Genomic DNA, 8,384 nt, shown 5'->3' with positions numbered 1-8,384 from the left:
TGCACCTCTTGCATTTACTATATAAATGCATTATAATCACTTAGTCATCACTAGGATTACAATAACCAATGTCAAACATACTTAATAAATTAAACATGTTTACAATTAAAGTGTAAATAAAAGCTGCTCAAACGAATGGTTTCTCTTCAATGATTTTAATTGCTAGTGCAGGATCCTTGGGTTAAAGTTTCTGAACAACAAGCCTAAAATGAATAAACTGCTTAAGTTGCACTAGACAAAACATGAATGAAGAAACCTAACCTCAACAGAGCATTGTCTATCAAAGATAGTTAGAGCACATGTTTAAGTTTCTCCCGCCCCTAAACGAATGGTTTCTCTGGAGTCATAAGCATGTACATCAAAAACAAAGTTGACATCTATGAACCATTCAAATGTGTTCTCATGTATTTCAAAATAATACAAAACTGAACAAAATCATTCTAAAAAATTTAAGTTTCAACACTTTAAGGACAAGCAAATTTTAACAGCAACAACAAAATACAAAAAGGCAAAAAATCCAAATGTGTACCTCATTTAAAGAGGAAGAACTAGATGAAATTACAACCTCTGAATCTGGTAGCAGTAACACAAAAGAGAGTTCTTGCAAACTCCTTTCGATGCAAAAATATAGAAATGTATGAGCTCACAAAAGAAAGGTGGAGATGGAGAGAATTTGAAAAGAAACAAACTATTTAATACCTCAGAGTCCACAACAAACCATCATAACTGTGCCCCATACTTGCATCATTCATAATTCTGCAACACATTTCAATTTTTTAAGTGAACAATCATTTTCTATTTAAAGCATCCATAAACAAGCATGTAGAAGATGCATTTTAAAAAAACTCATGTCATCAAAGAAGCTATATACCCTAACAAACATGCAAATAGAATGTTTTAAAACCAGCATCCTGTTATCATTTTTATTTTATTATTTTAAGCAAGGAACGTACAAAAACATCAGTATAGGAAGTATTTTCCTATACAAGCCTACATCGAAACACAACTAAAACAATATAAGCTGATTATGCATTTTAATATGAAAGGCATCTGAAAAATAGTTGCATAGTTATGAAATTCTAATAGAAAATTAGCATAGCAAACACATAAACAGAAAGGAACAAACTAAGGGTGATATAGGACAACTAGATTGACATAATTTCAACAATAACATCAGGAACAAGATTTCTTAAATGAAAGAGTTGCTCCATAATCTGCTTCTCAAGCACATAGAATGATCAGCAGCTTATCAGTAATCTCTCTATAGTAACTAATAAACAAGCTTTCAGCTTTAAAATCATCAGCTCAATGAAGTGACTAAATATTAGTAAGAAAGCATTTGCCCAATTTAAAAAGGCTGAGAAAAAATAAAAGCAAAACTTAGACTTAGTCCCAGTATCATCTGTAAGCACAAGTCCAAAACCAGAGTACTATAAACATAAATAACTGATTGATTTCTCCAACTTCATGCGCTAAAATTTATCCCAAAAATAAACATCAAGACATAAAAATACATTAAACATTGAAGTATTCAGTATTGAAAGCTTTGCGATTATTATTCAATATACAATACTAACTTGAGAATCATGTTGGTTATAGCCACTGAACTGGGGAGCAAATCGAGCTAATTTTCCCTTGAAAACACGTGGTGCAATTGTAGTTCGCCCTGAGGACCATAATTTCCTCAACAGCTCACCAAAGGCGATTGCAAGCTCACCCTGCATAGCTAAAATATACTTTAGAAATTGTATAAGCACCAGACCTACTTAAAATTCAAGTTATCCCCATAAAAAAAATAGAAAGAAGATAAAAAAAGAACTAAAACCTACATGCATTCCCAAAGGATTTTCAGTATTGATCTCATCTTTGTAATCTTGCAAGAAATACTCAACAAGAGGAGGCATGTGAACTAAACATTGCAGGGCACAAAATATTCAACATGAGATGAAAATTTGAAGTATAAGAAACATATACGACTGTGAGAAATTGGTGATTGTGAAACTAAATACAATGGTCCCATATTCAAGAAATAAAAGACCAACAGAAAAAAGATAAATAGAAAGATATAGGGATAGAGATTTAGGGAGAAATAGACAATAATCATGTATGAGAAAGAAAATAGAATTGCAATCCTAAATGGGAAACATCTTCACTTTATCTCCATGTTTGATTATTTGATGAATATCTTTATTTGGATTATTTTTATACATTTCAAAATAAGGGAAATAGTACGCATAGGAGAATACAAACCTATACTCAGTTGTCATGTAAGACTCAAAAACTACTTCAAATGTTAATAACAAGATAAACAAAGAGAAAGCCTTACTTCCATTTTGACCAGTGATAATATTTGCCCAATCACCAAGCTTGATCGCAAAATTTCTATGGCACATATTAACGTTCCAATCAATTCCTTATTAGCTTTGGAATGCTAACTAGAAAGGGTTCTGGGGTCCTCCATGACTCAAGTATGCTTACTCTAAAGTTTTATTCATTGACGGTGTAGGAACATCAACTTCATCTAGTTCAAGAGGCCTTGTATTTCTAGGAACAATACCCGGATCTCTACTAGATGTTTGGAAGAGAAATGTCAAGTCCTGCAGATTTGTCCATTTGTTAGATTATGTCAAAGTAAACAATATAAACAAACACAAAGAGCTCCATGTACTCTCTCACAATTAGGTTCATTCTAAGAAAAAGACACACATAAAGCAACTTATTACAGAAACTTATCCCAAGTTTATTACATTCAGAAGAAAATGAATCATAATTAAGAGGAAATTACACTGGTCACTCTTATCATTGAGTCAATTTTCAAAAGCTAAACTTGCCTTACCTATGTCATAACGCTTTTTAAAATTCCTAGTACTCCAATCCAATATACACCTACAACTCCGAAAAAGGTAAACTTAAGATCCTAGCAATTAAGTCCTATTATAGACTATTATTTGTCCATGTAAACTTAAGATGCTACTGGCTATTAAAAAAAATTACCAAATAGACTTCGGCCTATTAAGTAGAGTGAGTTAGTTCAAGATCGAAACTGGACCTATTGTGCCAAAAGAAATATGCTTAAAGTGATAATATTTTTTAATAGAAAAAATTTAATTTATATTACAAATTACATTACTATACTATTAATTATACAAAATAATTTTTCTATACTATAGCTAACGGATTTCAAATTTATAGTGATACTTTCTATAAAGTTGATCAAAGGATTTTTTTTAACTCAGTTATACGTGAGAAGAATTGTGGAACAAATAACTGAAAGAATTTTTCAAATGGTAAAAGAAATTGGAAAACAGCCTAGGAAAACGATTGCCATAGTGGCAAAGTATAATCACAAGATGTAGAGTGTGATTGAAAAGAAATATATTAAAATAAACATTATAATTACCCAGAAATCTTTCCTCTTAGAAGATATCAATGCTAGAAAGAAGAAATAAAATACTTACCAAAAGAGTAAGAATTGCGCCAACGACCAATACGAGATTCCAGTTACTTTTATAGTAGTACCTCATGTGATCTATTTCATAAAAAACCTTTACACAAAAGGCAATTGCAGGCCCAGCTATAAGAAATACAGGTAGAAGCACGGACGCTGCATCGGGGCCAAAAATGAATCGCCCACCACAGAAAAATTTCTGGCAAGAACAAAGAAAGTTGTATTAATGAAAGTAGGAAAATAACTATAAGAAAAACCCTTCAACAAAACTCAAAAACCCACCTCCAAAAAGTTATCAGAACTCCAAAACTCCAGCTGAGTAGCTACATGTAATATCCATATATGGATTTAAATTTATTTAGTGATGAGTTTGGCCATGGCCTCATAAGCAGCCCCAGACTTCCAGACTTTGAGTATGGCACTGGTAGAGCGAGCCACGCCGTAGACCCACCACCACAAGCACCGTCGCACCCACGAGCGAGCCACGTCGTAGACCCACGAGTCGAGCCTCCCTGTCACACGACCCAAGCCCAACAATCTCCAACAATTTGGGGAACTGATTCATTTCATTGAATTAAGCATATCATCAATATGTCAACTTAGGGAAAAACAATCTATTGACTTGATTGAAAAACAAAGATGCTAAGGAAAAGCCTACACACCACCAGGATAGAATCAATTGCTCCAACAACAGTTGATGCTAGCCACAGGGTAAGCAAGGCACCGCCACCAAAAAGTAAGAAAGAGTAAGTGTCTTCGGATTCAAACTGCAAGTAGTGAAAAATTATCTGTTAATGACAATTAAACTAAGTATACTGACATGTCAGTATGCATGTGTATATATCAACAAACAACAAGCATAACAATAGACATGAAACGGTGTTCTACCCTCATCTTATCTACTAAGAAACTATGCTTCTGGAGAACCTTGTGTTGCTCAGGTAACCGCTCAGGATAACGACTCATAAAGCAAATAAGTTTAACTTTCATCACTTCCTGATCTCATCATAGCAAGTAGATAAAAACAAACATCATTTTTAAACACATGATAATTTATAGTTGTTGTGGAGCCCAATAAGGTGAGCTTTTGTAGTGGGATTGGAGAAAAATAAACACATGATAATCTTTGTTACTTATATCTCCTAAATTGTACATATATATGAGCCACTCATTTTAACTGATATAAAATATCACTTTATTGAGAATCATAAGTTTATTTAAAGATATTAAAGATACTTACCATTTGCATAAAGTCTACGAATAACAACAAATTAATACCATCTATGCAAAACTTAGATAAATCAAGTATCAATTGGGGAATAAAACTGAAAATATTACACCTCTAATAAATTTGAATATTGTCAGTTTAGTTTAAAGATATTATTCACATATATCTTAGTGAAGCATTTATTCAAACACTTCTAATGCATTATTTAAAAGATTAGTAATATATACTTTAAAAAGGCAAGCAAGACCATCAAAAGCAGTAAAATTATGGAACAGAGCACATCCCACTATATATAACTAAAACTTACCTCATTCACACTCATAAAGCCATTTATATATATTTATAGCTAAAGAGCATAAATACACAGGTCTTACACTAACACTTACAATCATTAAAATTCCAAAACTCATAAAATTGATCACTATGATATCAAACTGATTAACATATCTCATATATATGCATATAGCTAGCCGATGGTGGTGGTGGTGGTGGAAGAAGAAGGAGGCTTGTCTTCGATTCTAACGGAGGTGATGACATGATTGGGCTTAGTGGAGTAGTTGAGGGTACTTAGATTAGGAATGTGGAACAGAGAAGTGGGCAGTTCTTTAGGCAAGCATCAAAGCTTGAGTCAAAATCCGTACATACACAAGAAAATAGAATTACAGGTTATTAAGGAATTTAATCAAACAGTTTATATGCACACCAAATTTTGAAAAGAACAAAATATAATATCATCTTAAATGGATTTGTATGTTCTCACACCTTGAAACTGTATTTACAAATTAGCTATAGTGTAAAACTTATAATTTCTTGTTCGGTCTTTTTGTGAAGAGAAAATATCATCACTATCATACTAATCAATTATAGCAATTAAACTAATTTTTTTCCATTTAAAATTTCAAAAAATAAAAATAAATAGAAAAAAAAAAGAAAAGAAAAGAGAGAAGAGTTTGTGTTGTGTTACCTTCTGAATACAACTGGCACAATTCCAGCACGGTACTGAGCAATTTGAAGGAAAGCAGGCTCGGCCAAATCGAAGTGCTAGAGCAGAGGATTACACCAGCCACCATTGTCCTTGGACAGAGCAAAGTTTGGGGGACAGAATTGGTGGAGGTGACGGTGATTGTTCCGGCGAGGCACCACCAGTGCTTTATTTCAATTGGATTGAAAGAATTTTTAAGCAGCTGAGTAAGAACATATCTATTTGTTGAGGATACGAAAGCTTTTCAGGTGGTTTAGAGAAGTCGCGAGAATGATTGCTAGAAATCCATGAGGATGATTGGAGAAATGGATGAGACAATCGGGGATGAGGAGAAATGGGAGAGAGGAAGATTGAGAATAAAATTCTTGTGGTGTGGTTAGGTGGTCGGAGCTGAGGATGATGATGGTTACGGGAGTGTGGCTAGGGCGAAGGGAAGAGAGAGACGAGAAGAAGAAGGCGAAAAAAGGTATGAGAATTGGGTCTCTCTTGGGTCTCACAAATTTTCAGGTCACTAATGAAAAAAAATGTAAGTGGCGCGGGATGGAGTATTATTAATTACCGCCCTTTTTTTCACAAAGTGGCCCATTATAGTACTCTAGCATAACACTTTTTTATTAGTATTATATTCATGTGTTATGGAAATGGGTATTTGGTGTAGTGAATCTTGATAGGAGACTGACTGCATACATAATGCTTGGTCTTGTAGCTATTAGATAGAGTAAGCTGCCAATTAAACTTCTAAACTTCGATTCATCTGCTTTTGGTGAGCTGTCCTCTTTCTTGAGAGCTTTGTTGTTGCCTAGTGGAGTTGATATTGTCTTACATCCCTCCATTTTGAACCTCTTCAATAGTGTCTCTGTATACTTCTTTTGTGAAATGAAGATCCCATCTTCTTTTTGAGTTATTTCAATCCCGAGAAAGTAGTGCATTAAGCCCAAATCAGTCATCTCGAAACTCTTCATCATGTCTTCTTTGAATTTCTTGATTATCTCCTTATTGGTGCCTGTATAGAGGGGATCATCAACATATAGAGAGACAACAAGTGTGTCACTCATACCTTGAGTCTTGATGTAGAGTGTTAGCTCACTTTTGCTCCTCCTGAATCCTTGTTCAGTGAAGTAGCTATCAATCCCGCTGTACCATGCTCACGGAGCTTGTTTTAGGCCGTATAAAGCCTTTTTTAATATGAGAACTTTGTCTTCTTTTCCTTGCACCACGAACCCTTGAGGTTTCTCTACATATATTTCTTCATCAAGGTAGCCGTTAAGGAATGATGACTTTGCGTCTAGCTGAAAAATCTACCATTTCTTTTGTGCGACTAGAGAAATTAAGGCCCTTATTATGTCCAGTTGTGAAACTGGAGAAAATGTCTCCTTGTAGTCTACTCCATGTTGTTGTGAGTATCCTTTAGTGACTAACCTTGCTTTATGCTTTTGAATCGAGCCATCTGGGTTAAGCTTTGTCTTATAAACCCACTTGACTCCTATAGTGTCTTTGTCTTGTGGAAGATCTACAAGGTCCCATGTTTCATTCTTCTCAATCATCTTTATTTTTTCATTCATGGCTTTCTCCATACTTCTTGATGTTGAGCTTCTTCGAAGCTTTCTGGCTCCATAAGCGTTAAGTTGCATGTCTCGTAGATCTCTGCTAAAGATCTCGTTCGTAGTGGTGGTGAGTCTGGCGGGGATTCTATGAATTTTGTCAGCGCCTCCGTGGTTGGTTGAGTTGGAACACTATTTTGATCAAGTTCTTGTCTCGGAAGTAGAGGAATTTTGACAGTCTTTCTTTCAACTTCTTCTGTCTCCCAATTGTATGTCGCATCTTTGTCGAATTGTACGTCTCGACTAATTATGAGCTTCTTCGTTCCTAAGCTATAGACTCGATAGCCTTATGATTGAGTACTATAGCCTAAGAAAATTCCTTTCTCAGTCTTCTCATCTAGCTTGCCTCTTTTTTCTTTTGGAATGTGAGTGTAGCATATGCAACCGAAGACCTTGAGATGCTTTGCTGATGGTTTGCGTCCACTCCAAGCTTCGATCGACGTCTTGTCTTGCACAACTTTGGTTGGACATCTGTTCAGTAGATAGACTGCAGTGCTTACTGCCTCTACCCAAAAATCCTTTGGAAGACCTTTCCCCATGAGCATGGCTCTTGCTGTCTCCATAACAGTTCTGTTTTTTCTTTCAGACACGTCGTTTTGTTCTGGTGCGTATCCAACTGTGAGTTTATGCTCCATGCCTTCTTCTTCGTAGAACTTGTTGAACTCATTAGAAGTGTATTCTTTGCCTCTGTCACTTCTTATTGTCTTGATGTTGCGACCACTTTGCTTTTCGACACGGGTTTTGAATTTCTTGAAAATAACGAAAACTTTCGATTTTTGTCATAAAAAATAAACCCATGTCATTCTAGTAAAGTCGATGGTAAAGAGAATGAAGTACCTGTTTTGATCATTTGATGGACTACGCATAGGCCCACAAACATCTGTGTGGATTAAATCCAGTGGCTCTTTGGCTCTCCAAGCTTTGACGGATGGAAAAGGTTATTGATGTTGCTTCTTGAGCATGCACCCTTCAAAGACTGTGTTGAGCTCCTTGATTGGTGGGAGGTCTCGCATCATATTCTTCTGCTAGAGGATATTTAGCTCGTGGAAATTGAAATGCCCAAACCTTGTGTGCCATAATGACGATTCAACTGCTTGCACTTGCATTGCGACATTGCTTGCGTAT

General features: G+C 35.2%; 1 long non-coding RNA gene and 1 pseudogene across 1 annotated transcript; both read right to left on the bottom strand.

The window, feature by feature from the left end:
- Positions 1–2,355: 2,355 nt before the first annotated feature.
- On the bottom strand, positions 2,356–5,999 carry LOC133833031 (uncharacterized). The gene is made up of 4 exons (XR_009892579.1): positions 5,641–5,999; positions 3,731–4,215; positions 3,459–3,647; positions 2,356–2,597 (listed from the first exon to the last, which is right to left on the bottom strand). It is a non-coding gene; the product is annotated as an uncharacterized LOC133833031 (long non-coding RNA).
- LOC133813362 (small nucleolar RNA snoR128) lies at positions 4,382–4,462 on the bottom strand (annotated as a pseudogene).
- Positions 6,000–8,384: the final 2,385 nt, after the last annotated feature.

The sequence above is a fragment of the Humulus lupulus genome, chromosome 1, assembly GCF_963169125.1.
Source record: "Humulus lupulus chromosome 1, drHumLupu1.1, whole genome shotgun sequence".
Taxonomy (NCBI): Eukaryota; Viridiplantae; Streptophyta; class Magnoliopsida; order Rosales; family Cannabaceae; genus Humulus; species Humulus lupulus.
This window is presented reverse-complemented; position numbering and strand designations above follow the sequence as displayed.